Consider the following 25,834-nt stretch of genomic DNA (forward strand, 5'->3'; position numbering starts at 1 on the left):
AGTCACTCCCCTCCAGTGGAATTTCATAATATGGAACCAATGTTTTAAGCCTGAAATACAATGGGATTACTTCCATGCTGCGTTTCACACGCTAGGGTCGCTGGTTCGAATCCTGCCTTGGGCATGGATGTGTGTGATGTCCTTAGGTTAGTTAGGTTTAAGTAGTTCTAAGTTCTAGGGGACTGATGACCTCAGAAGTTAAGTCCCATAGTGCTCAGAGCCATTTGAACCCTTTTTGCGTTTTACAAGAGATTCTGAAACAACTGACTAGCGCTCTTCAACACAAGAACCTTTTTCAGTATTAACCGTAATTGTGGATTACCCCTGGCAACGGTTGCAAATGTTGTGTTATGTTGTGGACCGATGCTCTCCGCTGTTTTTGTCGTGAGTGCACTGGTTTGCTTGCATGGGTACTAGAAGTGGGACAAGCGCGTCGTTCATTCGTTTAATGGGAGTCCTTCAAGCCGGCTGAGTTGGAAGCCGTGATGCCTGGCGTAGCGAGTCTGAGGTCTGAAATGCCGACGCCTTTCGCGCTTTCTTGCGCTCATTAACACTGCTAACAAAGAGAAAAGGCCGCCGCTATCCCTGAAAATCGTACAAGTCGTAAACATGTAAACTGAACGTGCTATTTACGTGTGTGGCTCGAACCTGGTCAGCTCGAAAATTATATTTTATTCCTTCTAAACTGAGGTGAAAACAATATCGTGGGATAGCGATGTGCATATATACAGATGCCGGTAGAATCGTGTACACAAGGTATAAAAGGGTAGTGCGTTGGCGAAGCTGCCATTTGTACTCAGCTGATTCATGTGAAAAGCGTTATGATTGCAAGACGGAAATTAACAGACTTTGAACGCGGAATGGTAGTTGGAGCTCAACGCATGGGACAGTCTCTTTCGAAAATCGTTGGGAAATTCAATATTCCGTGGTCCACAGTGTCAATAGTGTGCCAAGAATACCAGATTCAGGTATACCTCTCACCGTGGACAACACTGTGGCCGACGGCCTACGCTTAACAACACTGCGTGAAATAACCGCAAAAATCAATATGGGGAGTACGAAGAACGTATTCGTTAGGATAGTGCTGCGAAATTTGGCGTTAATGGGCTATGGCAGCAGACCACCGACACGAGTGTCTTTTTGAACAGCACGACATTGCCTGCAGCGCCTCACTCGGTCTCGTGACCATATCAATTGGACTGTAGATGACTGGGAAACCGTTGTCTGGTCATATGAGTCACGGTTTCAGTTGGTAAGAGCTGATGGTAGATTTCGAGTGTAGCGCAGACCTTACGGAGCCAAAAGAGACAGTTGTCAACAAGGCACTGTGCAAGCTGGAAGTGACTCCATAATGGTGTGGACTGTTTTATATGGAATGTACTGGGTCTTCTGGTCCTTCTGAACCGATCATTGATTGGAAATAGTTCGGCTACTAGGAGACAATCTGCAATAGTTCATGTACTTTATGTTCCCAAACAACGATGAAATTTTCATGGACGACAGTGAGCCATGTCACCGGGCCACAACTGTTCGCAACTGGTTTGAAGAACAATGTAGACAATTCGAGCGAATTATTTGGCCACTCCAATCGAGAGATCAGTTCGTGCACAAAATCCTGCATCGACAATATTTTTGCAATTATAGATGCCTATAGAGGCAGTATGGTTCAATATTTCTGCAGGGAACTTCTAACGACTTTTCTGAGTACATGCCACGTCGAGTTGCTGTACTACGCCGCAAAAAATGAAGTCCGGCACGATATTTGGATATATTCCATGACTTTTGTCACGCCAGTGTATATCTGAAGAGTGTTTTCTGCCTCCTTCTCGACGAAATACTGCTTTCCACTACTTTTATGTGTAATCACTGCACAGTTCGCAAATATCTCAGGTTCGTAAATAATGTGCCTTATGGTCCAAAAATTAAATGGTTCAAATGGCTCGGAGCACTATGGGATTTAAGTTCTGAGGTCATCAATCCCCTAGAACTTAGAACTACTTAAACCTAACTAACCTAAGGACATCACAAATATCCATGCCCGAGGCAGGATTCGATCCTGCGACCGTATCGGTCGCGCGGTTCCAGACTGTAGCGCCTAGAACCGCTAGGCCACTCCTGACGGCTCCAAAATTAAAAATAACTTTTTGCATATCTCAGATGCATCGCTGCCGTTACCCTTCACAGCAGGGAGTGAACTGCGTACAGACAGCCCGGAATATGAAACAATACAGTCATATCGCTGCCCATTAGCCACTGTGATCTTTCTCCTTAAATATAGATGGATGCTTAGACGAACTTGCGACCAAAGGAGAAAAGTCTTTTCGTAAATAATAAAATCGTTTCCAAACGGTCACAATATACTTAAGGACGTTATACTGAGATACCGTATACATGTGCTCCATTTTTAATAAATGTATGATCAGTTACGTAAATATTGTTGACCTTATTTATCTTCGAGTTTCGTGTCCTGGAGATTAATAATCACGTGCGTTCGCACGGTTTTCGGGAGATGTGAACACGCACGAACTCAATACTTCAGTGTCAAAGAAAATTTTAAGAGAAAGTGCCCATTAGATGACTATTTCGCGAAAGACTGAACTTTAGTTTCGCTTTCGCGTCTCAGATATTACATTCATCCGCGTCGTGACGGTGAAACGCGCCGTCGTGAACATAAAATCCGTTATAAACACACTGTCTGACATAAAACTTCACGGGCTGAGAGGGTATCTGACGTTATTTCTGTAATTACAACATCGAGTGAAATTTACAAAGAACTTCGTAGTATGAGCTCACTTACCAGAATGACGTTGCACGCCCTCTGTCCTAGGTGCGTGGACTTATTAGGTTGGGAAGGATGTCGCGGGGCCTTTGATCCATTTATGAAGCGAATTGATCCACAAATGTTGTAACTGGCCCTCAATAGCCTAGACTCTGGCATTGAGACGGAGATGATTTCCGAGTTGGGCCCACATATGTTCTATCGGGGACAGATCTGTGGATCTGGCTGGCCACAGGAGTACTTCAATATCATGCTCACAGTTCATAGAGACACACACCATGTGTGGACGAACATTGACATGCTGAAAAATGGCACCATGGTACTGCCGCATAAGGGGTAACACCTGAGGATGTAGGATGTCAGTCACGTACCACTGTGACGTCAGACTTCCTCAGTCACTGCCAGTCATGACCTGGAGTCAGACCTGATAGCTCCCACACTATGACGCCAGGAGTAATACCTCCGTGCCTCTCCAAAGCATTGGAAGAACGGTCATCCGTGGTAGTGCAGATCCGCGATTCACCGCTGAACACAACGCTACCCTACTGCATTCAGCAGAAGCACATGTTTCCTGCTCAGGCCCACATTCAGGATGCAGCCGTTTGTTGTTTACAGCAACGTACGTATGGGACTGTAATTCCCGAGTCCGACTGCTATTCGTCTCAGACTAATGTTTCGGTATGCCACAGTAAGCTGCTGGAAGTCCATTCCTGTTCGGACGCCAGGCACAGATGTGAAGGGATTACGATGTGTTTGGTGTACTACACGCCGATCCTCCCTCGTGGTGGTCAGACATGGCCTACTGCGACCTTGGCACCGAGCGTGCCTGGCCTCACGTTTCGATGCCACTGTAACACCCGAATGCCCCACAAATCTGGATACTATATCATTTAATTAGGCAACCTACAGAGACCCAAAATATGATCCCTTTCAAGCACCGTCAGTTGCTGATGACGCTGTCTCACACGAGTACGGGGCACCTCTGTGCCCTCTGCAGTGATCATACAATATCTGAGCTATTCACTCCCCTTATATACCCTATTACGCCTGGTAACAATAACAACATCGAACGCGAACAACACTAATTCACTCTGTCACGCTGGTGGCCGTTCGACACGGCCCAGTCACATTAATGTGACCTCCTGTCAGAAATCCGAATAATCACCTTGTCAGCATAGACGTGAAGCAAGAGAATCAACGGCGTTCTTGGAGTTGCCGACAAGGATGTGGAACCACGCCGAATTCCGTGCCGAGGTCAGCTGCACTAGGTTTCTCGGTTGAGGATGCATGGCACGAACAGTCCGATCGAGATGGTCCCACGGGTTCTCGACTGCGCTTAAATCCGGAATGTTTAGTGGCGAAGGGAGTACAGTAAATTTATTTTGGTGCTCATCGAACCACATACGAACACTGCGAGCTGTGTGACAACTTGCATTGTCCTGCTGATAGAGGCCATCGTGCCGAGGAAGAAAGAAACTTCATGTTGGGGTGGAGATGGTCCCGAAGGACAGATGATCCACTGTGCCTTTCATAATGACGAGATCACTAGGAAATCCCACAGAAACATTCCTCGGACCATAACGGTCCCTTCTTCAGCGACGACCCTTCCAACGACTGTTGCATGACCGTACATGATAACTACTATCTATCCGACGGAGAATAAAATGTGATTATAGATAAAGGCCACCTGTCACCGCTCAGTGAACGTCTAGGTGCAGAACAAGTTTGCAAATTCCAGCATTCGTCGCCGATGAACAGCTATAAGCATGAGTGCATAAGTCAGGCGCCTGCTGCATAGACCCGTACACAGCAACGTTTGCTGAATGGTCGTTGTGGAAGCACTGTTGGTAGCCCCTTCGTTCAGCTGGGCGGTCAGTTGTTCAATAATTGCACATCTATTCTGCCCACACACATCTCTGCATCCGTAGTTCATCTTTCTCATTTATGATTCGTGGTACACCATAGTTGCCTCGGCGCTGGTTTTGTGTAGCGCCATTTTGCATGCACGGTATATTTTAACCAAGGCGTCATGCCAACAGTTTACAGCTTTAGCGGATTCGGAAATGCTTCCACCCATGGCCCGAAAGCCAATAATCACGCCCTTTTGAACATCGGATAAATCGCTCCGTTTTCGCATTACGACAACGACTCCACGCTTTATGTACTCTACACAGCTAGTGCTGCCATCTGCCGTCTGTGAGTGATTATTGCACATTGACGTCCAACATAGGCTCTGATCACATTAATGTGACTGGACGGTGTACATGCCACAGAGAATTGCAACTGGGGTGCTGCACTTGGGCCGGCCGATGTGGCCGTGCGGTTCTAGGCGCTTCAGTCTGGAAACGCTTGACCGCTTCGGTCGCAGGTTCGAATCCTGCCTCGGCCATGGATGTGTGTGATGTCCGTAGGTTAGTTAGGTTTAAGTAGTTCTATGTTCTAGGGGACTGATGACCTCAGATGTTAAGTCCCATAGTGATCGGAGCCATTTGAACCATTTTTTTGCTGCACTCGATTGGATGTCAATTCTCTTTGGAAACCGGTAACGATTATTGTTGATAAATAACTGAAAACTGTGAAAGATGTAGCCCACATTTATGTATGATGTTTCCCGTCGCAACGGGTGCAGAATTTGGTCAGAGCTTCGTGTCAGAATATCTAAGCATGCCATTTCCCCTGCCCTGTAAACACTAACTAAATGTCAGAATGTGAGTTTCACTCTGCAGCGGAGTGTGCGCTGATATGAAACTTCCTGGCACATTAAAACTGTGTGCCAGACTGGGGTGAAAAGTAGGAGACGAGGTATTGGCAGAACTAAATCTATGAGGAGGGGGCGTGAGTCGTGCTTGGGTAGCTCAGATGATAGAGCACTTTCCCGCGAAAGTTCGAGTCTCGGTCCGGCACACAGTTTTAATCTGCCAGGAAGTTTCACTAACTAAATGGTTCAAATGGCTTGTATTAGACTATCATATAGTTTGTTACTGAACATGTACAATAAACTTTAAATGGTAACATATTTGGTTAGGGTTTACAATGATTGTCCATGGAAAAGAAATAGTAAATTTCCTGTTGCCAGTCGCAATTTATTTACTTCCACGATGCGTTTCAGAGATTTAATGCTCCATCAATAGGGTGGTTCATGTGGATTAAAATGGTTCAAATGGCTTCTGAGCACTATGGGACTTAACATCTGAGGTCATCAGTCCCCTAGAACTTATAACTACTTAAACCCAACTAACCTAAGGACATCACACACATCCATGCCCGAGGCAGGATTCTAACCTGCGACCGTAGCGGTCGCGCGGTTCCAGACTGAAGCGCCTAGAACCGCTCCGCCACTGCGGCCGGCCCACTAACTAAATACAGGAACGCATGTCGTTGGTAGAACTGTACAACGTCTCTGAGCAAGTCGCTGCAGTAAAGGTGTGTTGTGGTCAGCAGTCATCAGCAGCGTACTGTACGTGGTCTCGCGTTTCTGCCGGGCCGCTTACAAGAACTCCCATATATCTACTTCCTCGTATGACATTACGCTGGTAGACAGTAACACTGGGGACAGGATTCTTGTAAAATGTACGAACATTACACATCTCTATGGAGAAAAATCGAAATACACTCAGGTGACAAAAGTCATGCGACATCGAATTGCAAATATACGGATGGTGGTCGTATCGCTTACAGAAGGCATAAAAGGGCAGTGCATTGGCTGACCTGACATTTGCACTCAATTGATTTATGTGAAAAGGTTTCCGACGTGATTATGGTACCACGACGGGTGTTAACGGAATTTGAACGCGCAGTGATACTTGGAGCTAGACGCATGGGACATTCCATTTTGGAAATCGATAGGAAATTCAATATTCCGAGACACACAGTGTCAATAGTGTGCCGAGAACACCAAATTCTCGTACTATGTCTCACCATGGACAACAAAGTGGCCGACGGCCTGCACTTAACGATCGTAGACAGCGGAGTTTGCGTATAGTTGTCAGTGCTAACAGACAAGGAACACTGCGTGAAATATCTGCCGATATCAATGTGCGACGTGTGAGAAACGTATCCTTCAGGACATTGCGACGAAATTTGGCGTTAATGGGCTATGGCAGCAGACGACCGACACGAGTGATTTTGCTAACAACATCGCATGCAGCGCCTCTCCTGGGTTCGTTACCATACCTGTTGGACCCTAAGCGAATGGAAAATGGTGGCCTGGTAAAATGAGTCTCGATTTCAGTTGGTAAGAGCGTTCGAGTGGAACGCAGACCCCAGGGAGACAAAGACCCAAGTTGCAACAAGGCACTGTACAAGCTGGTGGTGGCTCTATAACGGTGTGAGCTGTGTTTACCTGGAATGGACGGGGTCTTCTCGTCCAGCTGAACCGATAGTTGGCTGGAAATGTTATATTCGGCTACTCGGAGACCATTTTTAGCCATTCATGGACTTCATGTTCTCAAATAACTGTGGGATTTTTATGGATGACAATCCGACATGTTACCGGGCCACAACTGTTCGCGATTGGTTTGAAGAACGTTGTGGATAATTCGAGCGAATGGTTTGGCCGACCAGATTGCCCGACATCGGACATAATCGAGAGATGAGTCCGTGAACAGAATCTTGTACCGACAATACTTTCGCAATTATGGACGGCTACAGAGGCAGAATGGCTCAGTGTTTCTTCGCGGGACTGCCATCGATATGTTTAGTCAATGCCACGTCGAGTTGACGCACTACGCTAGTAAAAGGAGGTCGGACACAATATTAGGAGGTATCTCAGGACTTACATCACCTCAGTTAACATTTGTAATAAAAGTGGGAAGACTTGCACAATGTTGAGCATTTGCAGGTTAGTGATGCTGCGATGTCTTATTTGCTAAATATTGATAAATGGTATTTCTTAATATTTAAAAAAGTTCCTGATGTTCTGCAAATATTACCTGCTCGATAACGAATCGTCACCTCAGTTAACATTTGTAATAAAAGTGGGAAGACTTGCACAATGTTGAGCATTTGCAGGTTAGTGATGCTGCGATGTCTTATTTGCTAAATATTGATAAATGGTATTTCTTAATATTTAAAAAAGTTCCTGATGTTCTGCAAATATTACCTGCTCGATAACGAATCGTCCGTGGCGTAAATGATTTTAGTTTGTGTTGTCTGTAATTAGATGATTTATCTGTCGCTTTCATACAGTGCATGTGGAGGTTTTATTTCGTGTTGACTGCCGGTAAATACTGAGCAGTTAGTATCTCTACAGATGCTAAATATCAAAGTGGCTCATGTCACAAAAAAGGAACAAAGTGGGTTAGGAGTAAGATTATAGTTTAGCGAACAAGAGCGAACTGAACAGGGACGGGGAAACTGCAAAAAAAAAGGTTCAAATGGCTCTGAGCACTATGGGACTCAACTTCTGAGGTCATCAGTCCCATAGAACTTAGAACTACTCAACCTAACTAACTTAAGGACATCACATACATCCATGCCCGAGGCAGGATTCGAACCTGCGACCGTAGCGGTCTCGCGGTTCCAGACTGTACCGCCTAGAACCGCAGGGCCACTCCGGCTGGCCCTGAATTGCAGGACGGGGGTTTCATGCCCTCTCCTCCCGAATACGAATCGAGTTTCTTAACCACTACATCGTCTCACTGGGTGGAAGTAAAACTCAAGAAAATTAAATGCACAAAAGAATTTGCGTTAAACCCACGTCGATACCCGCGAAAGAATTAGAAGCAGTGACCCAGTGACTATCAACTTAGCGATCACGCCAGCATTGATTTTTTTCGTGACAAAATTAGGATCATAAACACCTTAGCGCCTACTTAAGAGGCTCGGCAGGCGAAATGAGCTAACGAAGTAGGACGATGGCCTATCGAACGAGAGCTTTTAGTATCAATTACTTGTTAATGGGTTTGATATCATTATCCCATTTACTTGCAACCTGCTGCACTTCTGAATTCTACTTTTAAAAGCAATTATAGCCCTTTTTGTGCATTTCACTTGAGATTTTAATTTCAGATAAAGCCTGCTAAAGTTATTACGACATGCGCCAGCGAAATCGCGGAATTTGCCACGTTCATTTCATTATAGGCGACATAACCGTGTTTGATTTTTTTTTATTAATTGGCTTTCGTGCCGTGCCCATACAGCCATCTCAAGAGTGTGATTCAATTATGACGATGCGAGCGTAAGGACCATACGATAACCATTCCCCCACTGGAAGAAATCTCCGACCCGGGCTAGAATCTAACACGGGCCCCTTCGCCTAGCTATCCGCTGACCGCGCAGCTGCCGAGGCAGTCGTACTAATGGATGGAGAGTTTTTATAGTACAGAGACCCACTCATAGTGCCCTTAAAATAACACTCGTCGCTATCTGAAAGAATATCTAGACAGTTTTCATTTGCGTCTGTTGCTGTAGGTCACTAACGGCATACGAAACTTCCTGATGTATCTTGGAACTGACTACGCTGAAACTTAGTGAGCAGAGTAAGGGAAAAAGAAAACATCGTAACAATATTTCTCTGAGAAGAGCGGGTTATTTAAACGATGAGTATTACAAACACAAATAACTAATATTTTTCATAGCATGATGCCAGCAAGGTATCTAAAGTAATATTATAGTTGTTGATCGCCGCTAAAATGGTTGCAATATGTGTTAGAGTATATAATAAGTCAAGTGCGGGTTCTCATATTTCTTATTCACTATGCAGTCGCTACCGCCTTTATTGAGGAAATTTGAAGAGAAGAAGGCCTTATAGTTTCAAATATCTGTTTGTATTAGACTATCATATAGTTTGTTACTGAACATCTACAATAAACTTTAAATGGTAACATATTTGGTTTGGCTTTACAATGATTGTCCATGGAAAAGAAACAGTAAGTTTGCTGTTGCCAAGCGCAATTTATTTACTTCCACGACGCGTTTCAGAGATTTAATGCTCGATCAATAGGTTGGTTCATGTGGATTAATGCATGTATGTCTTGTATTACGACTTTTGGGTAACCTGTGGCGCTGTCAAAGACAAAATCCTACTTCAGTACGTAGTTCATACTTTTTTGAAGGTCTTTATTTGAAATGACGAACGAAAGCGTAAATTTAAATGTAAAAATACCTCAAGTGGTCCAATGCTCTTCTTTCTCTTGTGTTGCTTCGCATACACCACAAGATTTGTAAACTCTGAAGCTAGAAAAGATGCCATCTGAAGTGTTATAAGCGCTAAGAACATATAACACAGAGAAATATTTTGGAACAAGTTTAAAAGCTCTGTGAAGATCTATGGTAGCAGAGATAAACAGAAATACAGAAATATATCTTTCCAGTGGTCACAGATCCTTTTGTCTTATGTTTACAAAACATAATACTTTGTATACACTTACATAATACGGGCGGCATTTTAGAAGCATTAAGTGCAACTATGTATTTGGACGATATCAGTACAGCAGGGCCGACGAACTCGGAGCACCGCAGGTAGTTCGAATCGCTTGTCAAACTGTTCTTGAAAATCAGCTTACGTTGTCAAACTGTAAAGTGCAGTTTGTTCGCCCACAACGTTACATATTTGGGACACATCCTCACTAGGAAAGGCATCACGTCTATACGCGACGCCGGCCGCGGTGGCTGAGCGGTTCTAGGCGCTACAGTCTGGAACCGCGCGACTGCTACGGTCGCAGGTTCGAATCCTGCCTCGGGCATGGATGTGTGCGATGTCCTTAGCTTAGTTAGGTTTAAGTAGTTCTAAGTCTAGGGGACTGATGACCTCCGATGTTAAGTCTCATAGTGCTCAGAGCCATTTGAACCATACGCGACCACGTCCACACAATAATAAATACGCCAGCGGCCATTTACCTCAAACGATTAGTGTGTTTACGCAAATCTTTATACCCCAAGCAACACAAATCTAGTACCGGCTTAACCAGCAGCTACTTACCGCTACTTTTTAGTATCGCTTTTGGCCATAGGTATAAGTTTCACAAATGGACAGGGCAGCGTCTTCAGAGGTGAGCGTTTTTTTTAAAAACAGGTGTAATTGCGAAATCCCGTTCCACCCCGCTGCCCACCACGCCAACGTAGACGTCCTGTCCAGCATTCCCACAGGCCCTGACGCAGAGTTCCATCGCCAGGAAACAGTTCGTCAGGCGCTCGATCAGCACCTGCAACAGACCCTGGACGGCTTCACGCTGACAGTACGCGAGGTGGCCACAGCGTCTGCTCGCGACCCAGTTATATGCGAAGTCTAGTCAGCAGTGCAGTAGGGGTGGCCAGAGCGCTTATCAGACAAAGCAGACCCGTGATTTCGTAACTGTTAGGTTGGTGCACAGGTTCGTAGCGTTTTTTCTTGCATGTTGGTATTCCGGTTGCTATAGGTTTATTTAGAGACTGTCATTTGTTCTTTACTGTAGCTGTTTCAGTTTACTTATTGCCATTTTATCATTTGGAGGTAATGAGTGGAGCTGTGGAGGCTAGAAAATGGAGAACCAAGTGCAGAAATCTAAATATTTTCGACGTAATTTTCCGTTTGTGTTTAACAGAGGAGTGACAGCAGTAGAGGCAGCCAGGAACATTTGTTCCGCAGTCCGTCTATGCGGATAACGCCATTGCACAGAGCACGGCAAGAATGTGGTTTTCTCGTTTTAAGGAGACTCGTTCTGACATTAGTGACTCTCCAGGTTCAGGAAGACCTTCGGGTTTTGATGACGATCCTTCAAATTCATTAATCCACAATGATCCATCTCACTGTTCTCAAGAACTAACAAATGTAATGAACAATGATCATTCCACCATTATACGACATTTGTATGTAACAGGGAAGGTTCAAAGATCGGGTGTATGGGTACCGCATGCTCTAAGGCAAAATGACAAAAATCCAAAACTGGTTCAAATGGCTCTGAGCACCATGGGACTTAACATCGGAGGTCATCATTCCCCTAGACTTAGAACTACTTGAACATAACTAACCTAAGGACATCACAGACAAGCATTCCCGAGGTAGGATTCGAACTTGCGACCGTGGCAAAAGTGCGGTTCCGGACTGAAGCGCCTAGAACAGCTCGGCCACAAAGACCGGCTTGAAAAAAATCCGCGGGTGGTCATAAGTGCATCTCTGCTCGCTCGTCATCAATTAGCACAAGAATAACGCCGAACATTCCTATTTTGTATCGTTACTGGTGACGAGAAATGGTGTCTTTATAGCCGGCCGGAGTGGCCGTGCGGTTCTAGGCGCAACAGCCTGGAGCCGCGTGACCACTACGGTCGCAGGTTCGAATCCTGCCTCGGGCATGGATGTGTGTGATGTCCTTAGGTTAGTTAGGTTTAAGTAGTTCTAAGTTTTAGGGAACTGATGACCACAGCAGTTAAGTCCCATAGTGCTCAGAGCCATTTTTTGGTGTCTTTATACTAAAATAAGGAAAGTAATAGAAAGCCTGAGCCCAAAGAAAGCAGCAGCTTCCCATACAAAGATATGCGTGCATCCACCAAAATACAGGGTGTATCAAAAAGAACAGGGTGCATCAAAAAGAATCATCCGATTCCAAATAATCATAACTGTCATGTTATTTGAGATGTGCGTGAACAACGTAGTGTTAGGAAGAACAGACTCTCGGGTTCTATATGGTTTCCGCTAGGCAGGAGCAGTGTGCGAACGCTTCAGTTCTGGGAACAATAGTGTCGGGACAACAGAAATCGATTGGTGTTCTACATTTGCGCAGTGTGGTGCAGTAATAATTATTTAGCGTGACTTTCGTACTAGGTATGATGTGGGTCTTCCTACAGCACAGAGCATTAGACGATGGCATGAACAATTCCGAGAAACAGGTTGTTTGTGTAAAGGCAAATCGCTGGGCTGTCCCCGAGTGTCTGACACAGACGTCGAATGCATTCGTCATAGTTTCACAAGGAGTCCGCAGAAATCCGTTCCCCGCGCAGCTCGACAACTCAACAAGCCCCCCGATGTACTTCTGACACGTGTTGCGTCGACGTTTACACATGACACCATACACATTCAGCTACTGCAAGTTCTTCGTGAAGGTGTCAAACAATAAAGTGTGCAGTTCCGTAATTTCGTTCTTGTCAAGATGGAGGATGACGGATTTATTCCACGCTTGGTGTCTAGTGACGAGTCAACATTCCATTTAAATGGAAAGGTCAACCGTCATAATGTGAGAATATGGAGTACAGAACAACCACGTGAAGTTGTACAACATGAGAGGGACTCTCCAACATTTAATGTGTTTTGAGCAGTTTCACGGGAAAAGGTGTATGGCCCATTTTTCTTTCCCGAGAATACTGTTACAGGAAGCACATATCTCGATTTGCTTGAGAATTTTCTTTTCTCACAGTCGGAGACTGATTCGCACGACTTCATTTACCAACGGGATGGGGCACTTCCACACTGGCATCTGGAAGTCCAGGAATTTTTAAATGAAAGGATTACTGAACGATGGATCGGTGGCATTGGACTACATGGTTCAACTTTACATTACTGGCCTCCAAGGTCACCAGACCTGACTGTATATGATTATTTCTTCTCGGGGCTTATAAAAGACTCTGTTCGTGTGTCACCATTACCAACCACAATGAATGAACTGAGACATCTGATAAAAGCAGCTGTGGAAGCTTTAACTCAAAACATGTTCGCTGCAGTGTGGGAACAATTTGAATACCGCGTTGACATACGCCGAGCATCTCAGTGGGGCATATTAAAAACCTATAAAAATGTATGAAAAAAAACTTTGAGTTTCCTGTTCATCAGAAAACAAAATTCATTGTATATATTTCTTAGCTTCAGAAATATAGACGTGCCGCATCGGATGATTCTTTCTGATACACCCCGAATAATGTTACTCATTTGGTGCAACTGTGACTGTGTGGTGTACTACGAACTGTTTATCCGAGATATAACCATCACTGCTGACATTTATTGTTGACAACTGAGACGTCTTGCAGACGCTTTCCAAGAACAACGACCAGAAAGGCTGTGTGAAATGATGCTATTCCATGATAACTAACGCCCGCATTCTGCTAGACTGACAGAAAACATTACACAGGAGTTGGGTTGGAAAATCGTTCCGCATCCACGTTATTCATCCGTTTTTGCGCCCTCAGATTTTCACCATTTTCGCTCTGTATCGAACAGCTTTCACGGAACTTCCTTTCCGGATGAAAATACGCTCCGAAAATGGCTCGACGAGTCCTCCGCCTCAAAACCAAGTGATTTCTACAGTCGCGGAATCGAGAAGTTACCCCAGCATTGGCAGACTGTTGTAAATAGCCAAGAAGGATATATTATCGACGACTGTAATCGGTGTTATGTGTAGAGGTTCTTAAATTTGTGGATAATCGCTGTGAACTTATGCACCAACCGAACATTTTGCGCTACGACAACGCCTCAGATTGCGTCTCTGAATGCCGTCTCATCATTCCGCCATCGCTCCGACTCCACATCCTCCAGCTACTTCTTCCCCCTAAGACAGATGTTACGCGAACGTTTAGAAAACGTTCTCACAATTGCATATGAGATTCGCTCTAGAAGCAGACAGATAGGCTACACAAATTTCGTCCTGGGTAGTGAATAACACTAATGCCCATAGACGACGCGTATGGAGACATTACCCCAGTGACATGTGCCGCTCCTGTGGCGCCTGCTCCCGAAACCAGGCGGCCACAGTACAACGTTTCTCTCCACGGTCACACCCAGACCGCCCACGGGAGAGAGTACACACTTCAGGGACTATGTGGCTGCCGGTGATACGCGCTCTCTCCAACTTCCCCTTTGTGGCAAGGATGTCATGAACGACCACTCATGCTACTGTCCATGTACCCTGTACACTCTTTTCAATCGAAGGACCGCCACACACACACACACACACACACACACACACACACACACACACACACAAACACACACACACACACACACACACACACGCACTTTTCCTGATTCTCCAAAGGCACTGAGCACCTGACTACTGCCCCGTTCCACCTCCCACCAACGCAGAAGCCGTGTGGATTTCAGGACGTTTGAAGCTCAGATACGTGAGGTCTTGCTGATGACGTCGACCGAGGATGCGCTCCGCAGCTTCCTCGCCACGTACGGATCTACTCTCGTCAACGGCACCAGTCCGGCCGAAATATCGCACGAATGCATACGACGAAACCAGCTCGACCTTTTGTGCCCGTGTCCAACTTAAGTATAGATACAGCTACACGTAGGGTGCCTGTGTCTAGGCGTTCGCATTCTAATGGCACCAAGGGGTCGACATAGGCCACAGGGGCCGTCAGGTGTTCGGCGTTGCATACGGTCACGAGATCGTGGTCCGCCACCGAAACCAGCGCTCCCGCCCCTACTACCGCCTCCTATCCGAGCGCCTGATATCACGACAACCACGCAACGTGCCGAGAATCACAATCCTGGGCCGCCCACTGACCTGTTCAAAGCGAGCAGAATAGGCCACTATGTGGCAGCCGATGCATACCGAATCACTCCCAGTGCCCAACCCTCCCCTAGCTCCTGTTGTACTGGCGTAGCACTCTACCTGTGACACGCTGCCAACTCAAACGCCCCCGTGGGGCCGTGCCGGGCCCTCTGAGTTTGCCAGTCCAACTAGACCATCCTGCTCGACTCCTTGGCGGGGACCTAAGGGCACACCTCCCACCCTCGCACACCGGAAACAGCACGAACATGTCCATTATCGAACCTACGTACCGATTACACGATGGAGGAATGCAGAATGCATCGGTAGTGACTCAGAGATGCTGCATCTCGCTATTACGACAGGCGCCGTGTTTTTATAAAACAGAGCCAGAGTTGCGGTAGTACCTAGCTTGCACTAGCGTGTGATGGAGACACTAAAAATTTATGATGGCATCTCTCTTGGACGCCTATGTACTACGTATGACAATTTTGTAAAGCCTGCGTGTTATAGGCAACTATTAATATCACCATTGTCTGCTTTGATGTTGTAACCTGTAAGTGTCCTAATATCTGATGATGGCGGCTTTAGTTTCGCCGAAACCAGTAATCATGAAATAAAAAGAATTCCTACGATCTTGGCTACCAGTTTATTCTTTTACAACCATCTAGATCGCTCCCACATGAGCACAATGTATGAAGAAAAAATCACATCATAATGAAAGAGACTTCTTTGATTTTGCCGGAATGTGGCAACATATATCTTTAAACTAAACTCCGACCGAACAGGCCTTGGAAGGCCCAACTGTACCGACCGGTCGCAGTGTCATCCTCAGCCCACAGGTGTCACTGAATGTGGATATGGAAGGGCATGCGGTCAGCACGCCGCTCTCCCGGCCGTATGTCAGTTTACGAGACCGGAGCCGCTACTTCTTGATCAAGTTGCTCCTCAGTTTGCCTCACAAGGGCTGAGTGAATCCCGCTTGCCAACAGCGCTCGGCAGACTGGATGGTCACCCATCCAAGTGCTAGCCCAGCCCAACAGCGCTTAACTTCGGTGATCTGACGGGAACCGGTGTTACCACTGCGGCAAGGCCGCTGGCAACATATATCTTTATTTTCGCTAAAATCACGGAATACGTGGGTAAAGAAATATGTCACTTGACATTCACTTTCTTCTGCATATTTACATAAGTTCTGTGACAGCAAATCATGAAAAATGCATTAGCAGTTTCTAAATTCATCGACTACAGCAAAAAAATTAGCGAAGTCCTTTATATTTAATGATTTCTCGGAGGAAAACGGAAGGAAAGAATTATAAGCAAATTGAAAGTGGCGGGGGGACAAAGGAAAGGAAAGTTACTAGTGATGTCGGCTGTATCGGACTTGACGCAGTCAGCGGCAGCGAGTGAAAATGTGCGCTGGACTGGAATTCGAACCCGAGAACTCCGGTTTACTAGGCAGTTGTGTTAACCAACGCGCCACCCGAACACAAGTGTTCAGCGCACCTCCGTGAACTATCTCGGCAGGGCCCCCAGTTGACCCCACACTTCCATCTAGCGCCACCTATCCGTAATACCCTTCTACGTCCCCCATGTACGAAAGAACAGACACCACGCATTCATACAATTGATTTACCTTGATGGGAAACGAATCCGTCTTCTTCAGTGCGGATGCACGATCACGTCTGACCTCCTGCGAGAATCCCAAAGTAGCGAGCATGGAGGACAAGGGCAGGGATAGGGGATAGTTGGCGCTTCGTGGAAATGTGGGTCGGCCGAGAGGCGTGCAGAGACAGTCCGTGCAGGGGCGATAAACACTGTGTGTTGGGTGGCGCAGTGCTTAACACAAATGCCGACTAAGCAGGAAATCCTGTGCTCGAATCCTGGTCCAGCACACATCTTTACTCGTCGCCGCTGATCCCGCGTTAGGTCCCGAAGCAGCGGACATCAACAGTCCCTTTCCTTTCCCTTCTCCCCCTCCACCTTCAGTTTACAGACAATGTGCCACAGCTGTGGGTTCCGGGTAATGTGTGTTCTTTCGGACATGATCAAAAAAACATACACCACGCGTTCGTATCAAGGAAGGAAAGAAGTTAATTTAACGAACCGTCGAGTATGATGTCATTAGCAGCGGAGCACTTGTCATTTTCAGAGGAATCATCCTGGAACTTAATCGTTTTGGAAAAAGGCCTGAGGAATATAATAGTACACAAGTGAACCCACTTACCAGTACGTACAGGAATTCTCATAGACTTAGGACAGGCTCCGCTATTTTCTTGCTTAGTGTCCAACCACTATAGCAAAACAAGGTATCACATGTATTCCTCGTTCCTCCGTATTAGGAAAGTAGAGCAATCAAGGTAGCCCTCCTTCTTATGTAAGAGCCGCAGTCAACTGTCCAGCGAAATGTGGAAAGTTGCCGGCCGAAGTGGCCGAGCGGTTCTAGGCGCTACAGTCTAGAACCGCGCTACCGCTACGGTCGCAGATTTGAATCCTGCCTCGGGCATGGATGTGTGTGATGTCCTTAGGTTAGTTAGGTTTAAGTAGTTCTAAGTTCTAGGGGACTGATGACCTCAGCAGTTGAGTCCCATAGTGCTCGAGCCATTTTGTTGAAAGTTGTTTTTATCATACCTCTGTCTCGCTTAAGTAAAATAGGGAACTTTGGATCGATGTTAATTCCAAGTATAATTTCGGTTCACAGCCGATGAATATTTCGTAAGTGCTCCTGGGGTACCATGGTCATTTTCCCCTATACGACTCCAACAAACAGGAGTACCAGGTGCAGTAACCGCTTATATACAAGGTAAAACTGGTCTCAACAGAGTAAATTTCGGAAGCTGTTCAGAGACACTGAATATTGTTTATCATAATTATAAAAAATGGACGCCGTTTTTGTGTCAACAGAGTACCGATCGAATACTTTCAATCGAGAACGATGTTACCAGCCAGAGATAAACCTGTATTCAGCATTACGTGACGAATCATGATCTCTTTTGGTTTTTCGATGCAGTTCCTGGTTTATCTCCGAAGGTGCCTCCCCAAGGTGGGAAACAAACGTCAGTAAATAGTTTTGGACAGTGTGTTAAATAAAATGTCGAATATTTTGAGAGTTGGTAATAACCATGAAAACAAGAAAAAGATGGGCTCTAAAATGCACATCTTAAGAGTTATGAGCAATTGCTCATTTCGGTAATGTAAAACATAGCTCTTGTACGGAAAGCTCCTTCCTTTCCATATCTTTGGAGGAGGTAGTATGGACCAAAAAAAGACAAAAAGGTACAGTAATCATGGCTCTAAAATGCATACTTGAAGAGCTACAAGCACTTGTCCGTCTTTGCTATAATCGCAGTACCTAAGATGAACAAGTACTCATGGCTCTAGAGATATGCATTTTAGAGCCCGTGTTTATTGGATGTTTCTTTCTTGTTTTGATTGTTACTATCACCTCTCAGAATGTCTGATACTTCTTTAAAAACCACATATAACGACAACGACATCTCAGTGCAGAAGTTTTAAACTGATAGACTGCATTTGTCACTGACAGAACAAACTGAACACAATGTCTACTTGTTTGGTCTGAGCGTTGTTGCATTACACTCTATAGACTTTTTCACTGTTGTGGAGGTGTTTTCAAACGAATAAAAGTAACTGGAGCAATAAACCAAATACTCATGACGACATTTTTACTCAGAAACGATCCAACGGAGATCACGGTTACCTTATAAAAACATATTTAGAAAATATTCCTGAACAAAATATGAGATTTTGTCGGTGGAGTACGGGTTCACCGTGTACATGGTAAAGTCTAAACAGGACAGCTAAATTGAGGGTGGGTTGAGCGCTTTTTGATGCTCAATGAGCTTCCTCGTCACCAACGCGATGCATTATCATCACTTTAGATGAGAGCCCCTGTGATAATGAGTCGTCTTGGTCCTGCTGATTGGGCTCCCCAATGCGGACTATCAAGAACACTGTTAATCCGAGCCGGCCGCTGCGACCGAGCGGTTCTAGGCGCTTCGGTCCAGAACCACGCAGCTGCTACGGTCCGAGCTTCGAATCGTGCCTCGGGCGTGGATTTTTGTGACGTCCTTCGGTTAGTTAGGTTTAAGTAGTTGTAAGTCTAGGGGACTGGCGACCTCAGATGTTCAGTCTCATACTGCTTAGAGCCATTTGAATTTTGTTAATCTGAACAAGTAGTTTCTCTGCAGTCCTCCTGAGAAATAACCTGTTCGAGACAAATTCACTGAAAAGCGGAATAAGGACATTCATGATAGCAATTAGCACCGCTATGGGTCGACTATGGTAAGTGTAAATTGAAGGACAGACCTAGGACTACAGGCACAAAGGGTCGGGCTCCTATCTCCGCTACGGTTCCTTCCAAAAGATTGTGGCCGATATCATTTCTTCCCCAACCCGAACTTATGCTCCGTCTGCAGTACCTAGTCAACGATAGCACTTTAAACCCTAATCATCCTCCTTGTATCTATTTTGCTTGGTCATTACACATGATTTTCACCACAGTCTTCTCTTGTGCCACGGAAATGTCGAAGTGCAATGTGGCTCGGATTTCAAATTAAACGGTATATATTATATAAATTGAAGTTTGACAGCTGCATCGGGAGAGAAAGTGTGTATCGGATCAGGACCCGAACCCAGGACCTCCTGCTTACTAGGCAGTTGCGTTAAACACTGCGCCACCCCGACGCAATGTTAATCGGAAATGCGTAGACTATCTCGGCGCGCTCCTCAGACAAACCACATTCCTACCTGACGCCACTACTTATTCGCGGTCCCCGTCCATGTCCTCTGTGGTCGTTAATTTTAGATCCTTGCTGGAGGTCGAACGTAAATGTGCTTCTGTACTGATGTTTTTGGATTCATAGCCCATCGAGCCGAATTAGTTATATGAAACATGGTGTCCGTTCTTTCTGAAAGAACAGACGCCGTGCGTTCATGTAAACTAGGGGTAACTATAAACTAGGTGAACGGATTGAAAAGTCTGAGAAAGGCACAGGCATATAACGTTCGATACGACCACTCATAACGCACCGTGGTTGACGACTGCTTTACTTGTGAATTCGTTGCGCGCCTGCTGGGGACAGTGGGCCTGAACCTGTGAGCAGCTGCAAATCAGGAGGGCAGCTGAAGGCGTCCCGGTGCGAGGTAACTGTACCATTGCGCAAGGACGGCCCTCGGAGCGCCCTGGACCATGAAGCCGCCGAGTGTCTGCTAACGGCGCAGCACACCGTAAACACAGTGGCTGCGTCGTAGCACTGCGCATGCGCGGAGCGGGACATACCAGCCGATAATTTTTTTGGCCCAAGGTACTCTCGGTAGGCACGATCTGGCGCTACAGTAGAGACACGATTCTCGAGCCTATAACACGCATTTATCTACCGAACGAGGAACGTGTAAACTCTCTAAGTGGCGAGCCTGCCCAGGTGAGCCAAGATACATGCTGAGTATACACACCGTCAACAAGAGCATTGTGACCACCAACCCACCATCGAAGTAAACCCGGCCAGGCGATAGCAGCGTCACTTGGCGGAGGAATGACTACTAGTCAGACACTCGCACGGCACAATTAGCATCAGTGAGCGTGCTGTCCATGTGTAGAATGGGGAAGGCGCGCAGTCTATCTAAGTTTGACCGATGGGAGATTGTCATGTCTCTGAGGTACGGCAGAAGCGTTTCGGAAACGCTTGACCAACTTAACGTCGCAACAGTGAAAAATGAAGGGGTTTCGGTGATCTGGATGTTGAGTGTCTTCAGCACGCTACGAAACCAAGGTGAAACAACGTCCAGATGTCGTGGGGTTGGGTGGCTAACACTGATTACAGGTGTCGGGTGTTCTAGGCTGGACAGGCTGGTAAAACAGGACAGGCGGCGAACTGTGGTGGAACTAACATCAGACTTTAATGATGGGCGTAGTACAAGCGAGTTTGAACTCTCAGTGCACAGAAAACTCCTACGATGGGCCTCCACAGCCGACGACCCATGCATGTGCCAATGTTAACTCCAAGACATCGGCAACTACGACTGAAAAGGCCACGTGACCATCGGCACTGGACGCTAGCGCACTGGCAGAGCGTTGCATTGTCTGATAAATCCCAATACCATTTACTTCATGAAGATGGGAGGGCGCGAATCCGTCGTCTTCCAGGGGAACACTACGGTCGCAGGTTCGAATCCTGCCTCGGGCATGGATGTTTGTGATGTCCTTAGGTTAGTTAGGTTTAAGTAGTTCTAAGGTCTAGGGGACTGATGACCTCAGATGTTAAGTCCCATAGTGCTCAGAGCCATTTTTGAGCCGGGGGAACAACACCTTGACATCTGTATTGTGGACTGAGCCAAGCTGGTGGCGGCTCCATTATGCTCTGGGCAACATTCACGTGGGCATTCATGGGTGCTGCGGAGCTCGTGCAAGACACCATGACGGCCAAGGGGTATCGTACAGCCCTTTCGTGACGTTTACGTTTCCCAATAGCAGTGGCGTCTTTCAACAAGATAATGCGCCCTGTCACAAGGCCAGGGGTGTGGTGGAGTGGTCCATGGAAAGAGTGGAGAATTCCAATTGATGTGCTGGCCACCCAATTCGCCAGATCTGTGAACCCAATCGTACATACCTGAGATGTGATTGAACGTGGCGTAGAGCTCATCGCCTCCCTCACCAGAATTTACGGGAACGGGAATTAGGTGACTTAAGTGTGCAGATGTGGTGCCAACTCCCTCCAGCGACCTACCGAGGCTTCATTGCTTCCATGCCACGACGCGGTGCCGCTATTAGCCTTGACAAAGGTGAACATACCGGCTATTAGGTAGGTGGTCAGTGTACTTAAACTCCAAACTTTCCAAGGCGTGTTATATCCCGCTTCTGCTATGTGATGTGAGCATCCTGTCCTCCAGATTTAAGAGCTCCGGATTACTTCCTCCAGAGTTATGTCATAGCTATGGTCTTCGCCAGTCGCATTCAGATAACTGACGAACTTAAGATTTCCGTTCGTCGTGAAACGAGCGCCATTCCGCAGGATTTACTCTTATTAAGTTTCATTATGAAAGCCTTGCCTGTTCGCTTTCAGCAGTGCATCCAAGGAAAAGGGGGGCATTTGGACGAAGTTATTATCAAGATTTAGTGAGGTCTGCTGATACGTGTTACATATTGAATTGGCAATTTATTAAAGTATTACTTGGATTAATCATAGAAAGTTGGCAAATGCAATACGCACCACGTTCTACTAATTGTCTACCGGTCACCGCGTTTACGATTCATATATAAAGGGAATTCGACGTCTTGTTTTCGCAGCTGCAGATTAAAAGTGTCAGGTAGGTGATGTGCGAATTGCGACTCGATAGCACAAACGTAGTATGATAATCATAAGTATGCGACTGTATTCGAAAAGGCGAGATTTGGGGGGGTTGGACAAAAATATAAAAACACCGCAAGGATGCATGCTTGGACATAAATGCAGTGGTAGCCAAGCCTACGGATTGCACTGTTACAGCTGTACACAAACGGCAACTATGGTTGGTTTTTCCGTAACCCAGGCAGCCGCAGTGTTTGGTGCTTCAAGACGCACTGTATCGCAGATTTCTACTGCACACAGGAAAATAGAAAAAACACCATCCGCTAAGTCACAACGTGGTCGAAAATGTGTATTGAGTGATCGTCATAGACGATGACTGAAGAGGACTGTGACGAAAAATAAGACGACAACAGCTGGAAAAGTTGCTGCAGAAATGAATGTTACTCTCGAGAACCCAGTCAGCAGCGAAACAACACAAAGGGAGTTCCTTACGCTGGGAAATGGAGGGCGAGCTGGAATTCCAAGACGACCGATGTAGACGAGCGGTTCTAGGCGCTTCAGTCCGGAACCGCGCCTGCTACGGTCGCATGTTCGAATTCTGCCTAGGGCATGGATGTGTGTGAAGTCCTTAGATTAGTTAGGTTTAAGTAGTTCTAAGTCTAGGGGACTGATGACCTCAGATGTTGAGTCCCATAGTGCTTAGAGCCATCTGAATCTGGAATTCCAAAAACACACATCAGTGACGTAAACACCCGTAAGAGAAAAAAGTGGTGACGAAGCCATAAATCCAGGGCTATGGAGCTATAGAAGGAAGTCATTTGTTGTCTGTTTCACGCTGTTTCCAACTCTTGACCAACTTAACGTCGCAAGAGTGAAAGATGAAGGGGTTTCGGTGATCATTTGCGCAGCCATATCGTGGTATTTCACTGGCATAACTGTTACTTTGCAATGTCGCATTACTGCCAAGCATTATGTGCCAATTTTAGCCGATCAGGTCCACACTATGGTACAGTGTTCGTTCCCCAATGGTGCTACTGTTTTCCAAGAAAGCAGTGCTCCTGTTCACTCATATCCTGTCATCCGGGACTTATTTTGTGAGCGCTAGGATGGACTGTTGCGTCTCCCCTTGCCACCACATTCACCAGATCTCAATATTGTTGAGATTTTGCAGTCTACTTTGGAGAGAAGGATGTGTGATCACTGTCCACCTCCATCATTATTACAATGAAATGAACACCCTTAGCTGCTTACAGGCATTGACAAAGGTCAACGGGGACAGATGAAAATGTGTGCCCCGACCGGGACTCGAACCCGGGATCTCCTGCTTACATGGCACACGCTCTATCTATCTGAGCCATCGAGGACACAGATGATAGCGCGACTGCAGGGATTCATCCCTGGCACGCCTCCCGCGAAACTCACATTCTCAACGTATTGTCCCGCACTACATTCGTAGTGCCCCTGCCCATTACACTCATTACTCGCGGCGCGTTGCCGATTCCCGTAAGAGTTCGGGTTCTGTTTGTGCATTCGCACAGAAGAAGAAGATGCTCAAGTGGCCGGTGAGCCTTAACTATATATACATACTAAGATGGTATCTGTTCTTTCGGACATGTCCGAGGCGTGCCAGAGATAAATCCCTGCAGTCGCGCTCTCTTCTGTGTCCTCGGTGGCTCAGATGGATAGAGGGTCTGCCATGTAAGCAGGAGATCCCGGGTTCGAGTCCCGGTCGGGGCACACATTTTTCATTTGTCCCCGTTGACGTATGTCAACGCCTGTAAGCAGCTAAGGGTGTTCATTTCATTGTAATTTCATTCTAACGAGCTGCATGGTCACCGATGGTATCTGTTCTTTCGGACATGTAACTATCTTAGTATGTATCCATCATTATTGCTTCAGCTTGCCTCGATTTTGTGGAAGAACGGTGTAAGGTTACCTTGAAAACAATACAGAACCTGTATCTATCCATTCTGGTGCGGCTGGAAGCTGTTTTGAATGCCATTAGTCTTCCTACATCATGTGCTGGGCTTCTGGTGTTTCCGTATTTTTCTCCTCCCCCCCCCCCCCCCCTACACGTTCCGCAGGAGTAGAGGGAGCACTGTTTATTTCCGTGTTAGGCTTAGGATGAACAGTGTGTAGTTGCGATGACGGACCCACGGCGACAGCAAGAGAGGAGCGCGCAGAGGAGCTGGGGACGGCGGGAGTCGTGCTCAGGCAGCGAGGCGGGCTGGGAACGGGACGGCCGGTGTGCCGCTCGGCAGCTGTTGGCACAGATTTCTCCGCGGAAAGTCACCGCCGGCGCCGCCTCCGTCTCCAGCTACCGCTGCCGCTGACTCCTCTGCTGGTATATCCGCTCGCCGCTCTGACAGTTCGCATCGGACCAGGGCGCTGTCCACACTGCACGCTTCCTTCGCACTCATGTTTTCAGTATTCCTGCAGTGGTCTTCCTAGTGCAAGGGCTTCGACGCAGTTGTTATTTCATGAAAAAGTCTTGACCGCGCCATCGAATCGGACCTATACAGGGTGTCCAGACCCTTAGGGTCAAAGTGAAACAGGTGATAATAGGTCCACAACCGATTATAATGAAATAGGGAACCAATGGTCAGAAATGCATTTTTAATGTGTTGTGGGCATAAGCAGCTTACACCGCATGACAAACAACATAGCTCACAGTAACTGTTCAAAGTGACGATCGCCAGTCTTAGTGCATGCATGGCAACGGTGCAAGAAGTTCTGACGCACCTTCTCAAAGACTCCTGGTGTCTGTTGTTCAGGAGACAGGCAGGTTGGTCCCGTGAAAGCAGGTTTCTTTCATTTCTGCGGGGGTTTCATACGCCAACCTCTTAACGTAACCCCTGGGGATAAAGTCCGGCGGTCGTACTGGCCATGGGCAGGACCTCCACTTCCAGTCCAAAGATAAGGGTATGTGTTGTGGACATTAACATCGAAGTTGGCTGTCGCACCTTCGCTTTAAAACCACGTCCTTTCGCTGACAACAAGGGTTGCAGTCTCCAAGAACTGTGGCAGCACATCTCGCAGGGATACCATGTGACGTGGACCAGATAGGGAGGCAGCAAATAAGGTCCTATTAGGTGATCTTGCACAATGTCCGCTCATACATTGACAAAGAATCGTCGTTGGTGGCCACCAATATGGGTGGAATGAGGATTGTCATCACTCCAGACATGGCTGCTGCGGCTGCTGAGAACATTACCACGGGCGAATGAGGCCTCATCCGTGAACAATACGAAGTAAATGAGATTCGGCACTATCGCATGCAGTAAATAATCCACTGACAGAAGTGAACTTGGAGCTCAAAATCCGTCGCTCCTAGGCCTTGCAAGCGTTGT

General features: G+C 46.5%; 1 protein-coding gene and 1 pseudogene across 1 annotated transcript in view; both read right to left on the reverse strand.

The window, feature by feature from the left end:
- LOC126154484 (espin) overlaps nucleotides 1–25,834 on the reverse strand; it is a 485,111-nt gene that overhangs the window by 274,764 nt on the left and 184,513 nt on the right. The window lies entirely within an intron of this gene.
- Nucleotides 16,164–16,281, reverse strand: LOC126164158 (5S ribosomal RNA; annotated as a pseudogene).

Source organism: Schistocerca cancellata, chromosome 2 (assembly GCF_023864275.1).
Source record: "Schistocerca cancellata isolate TAMUIC-IGC-003103 chromosome 2, iqSchCanc2.1, whole genome shotgun sequence".
Classification (NCBI taxonomy): Eukaryota; Metazoa; Arthropoda; class Insecta; order Orthoptera; family Acrididae; genus Schistocerca; species Schistocerca cancellata.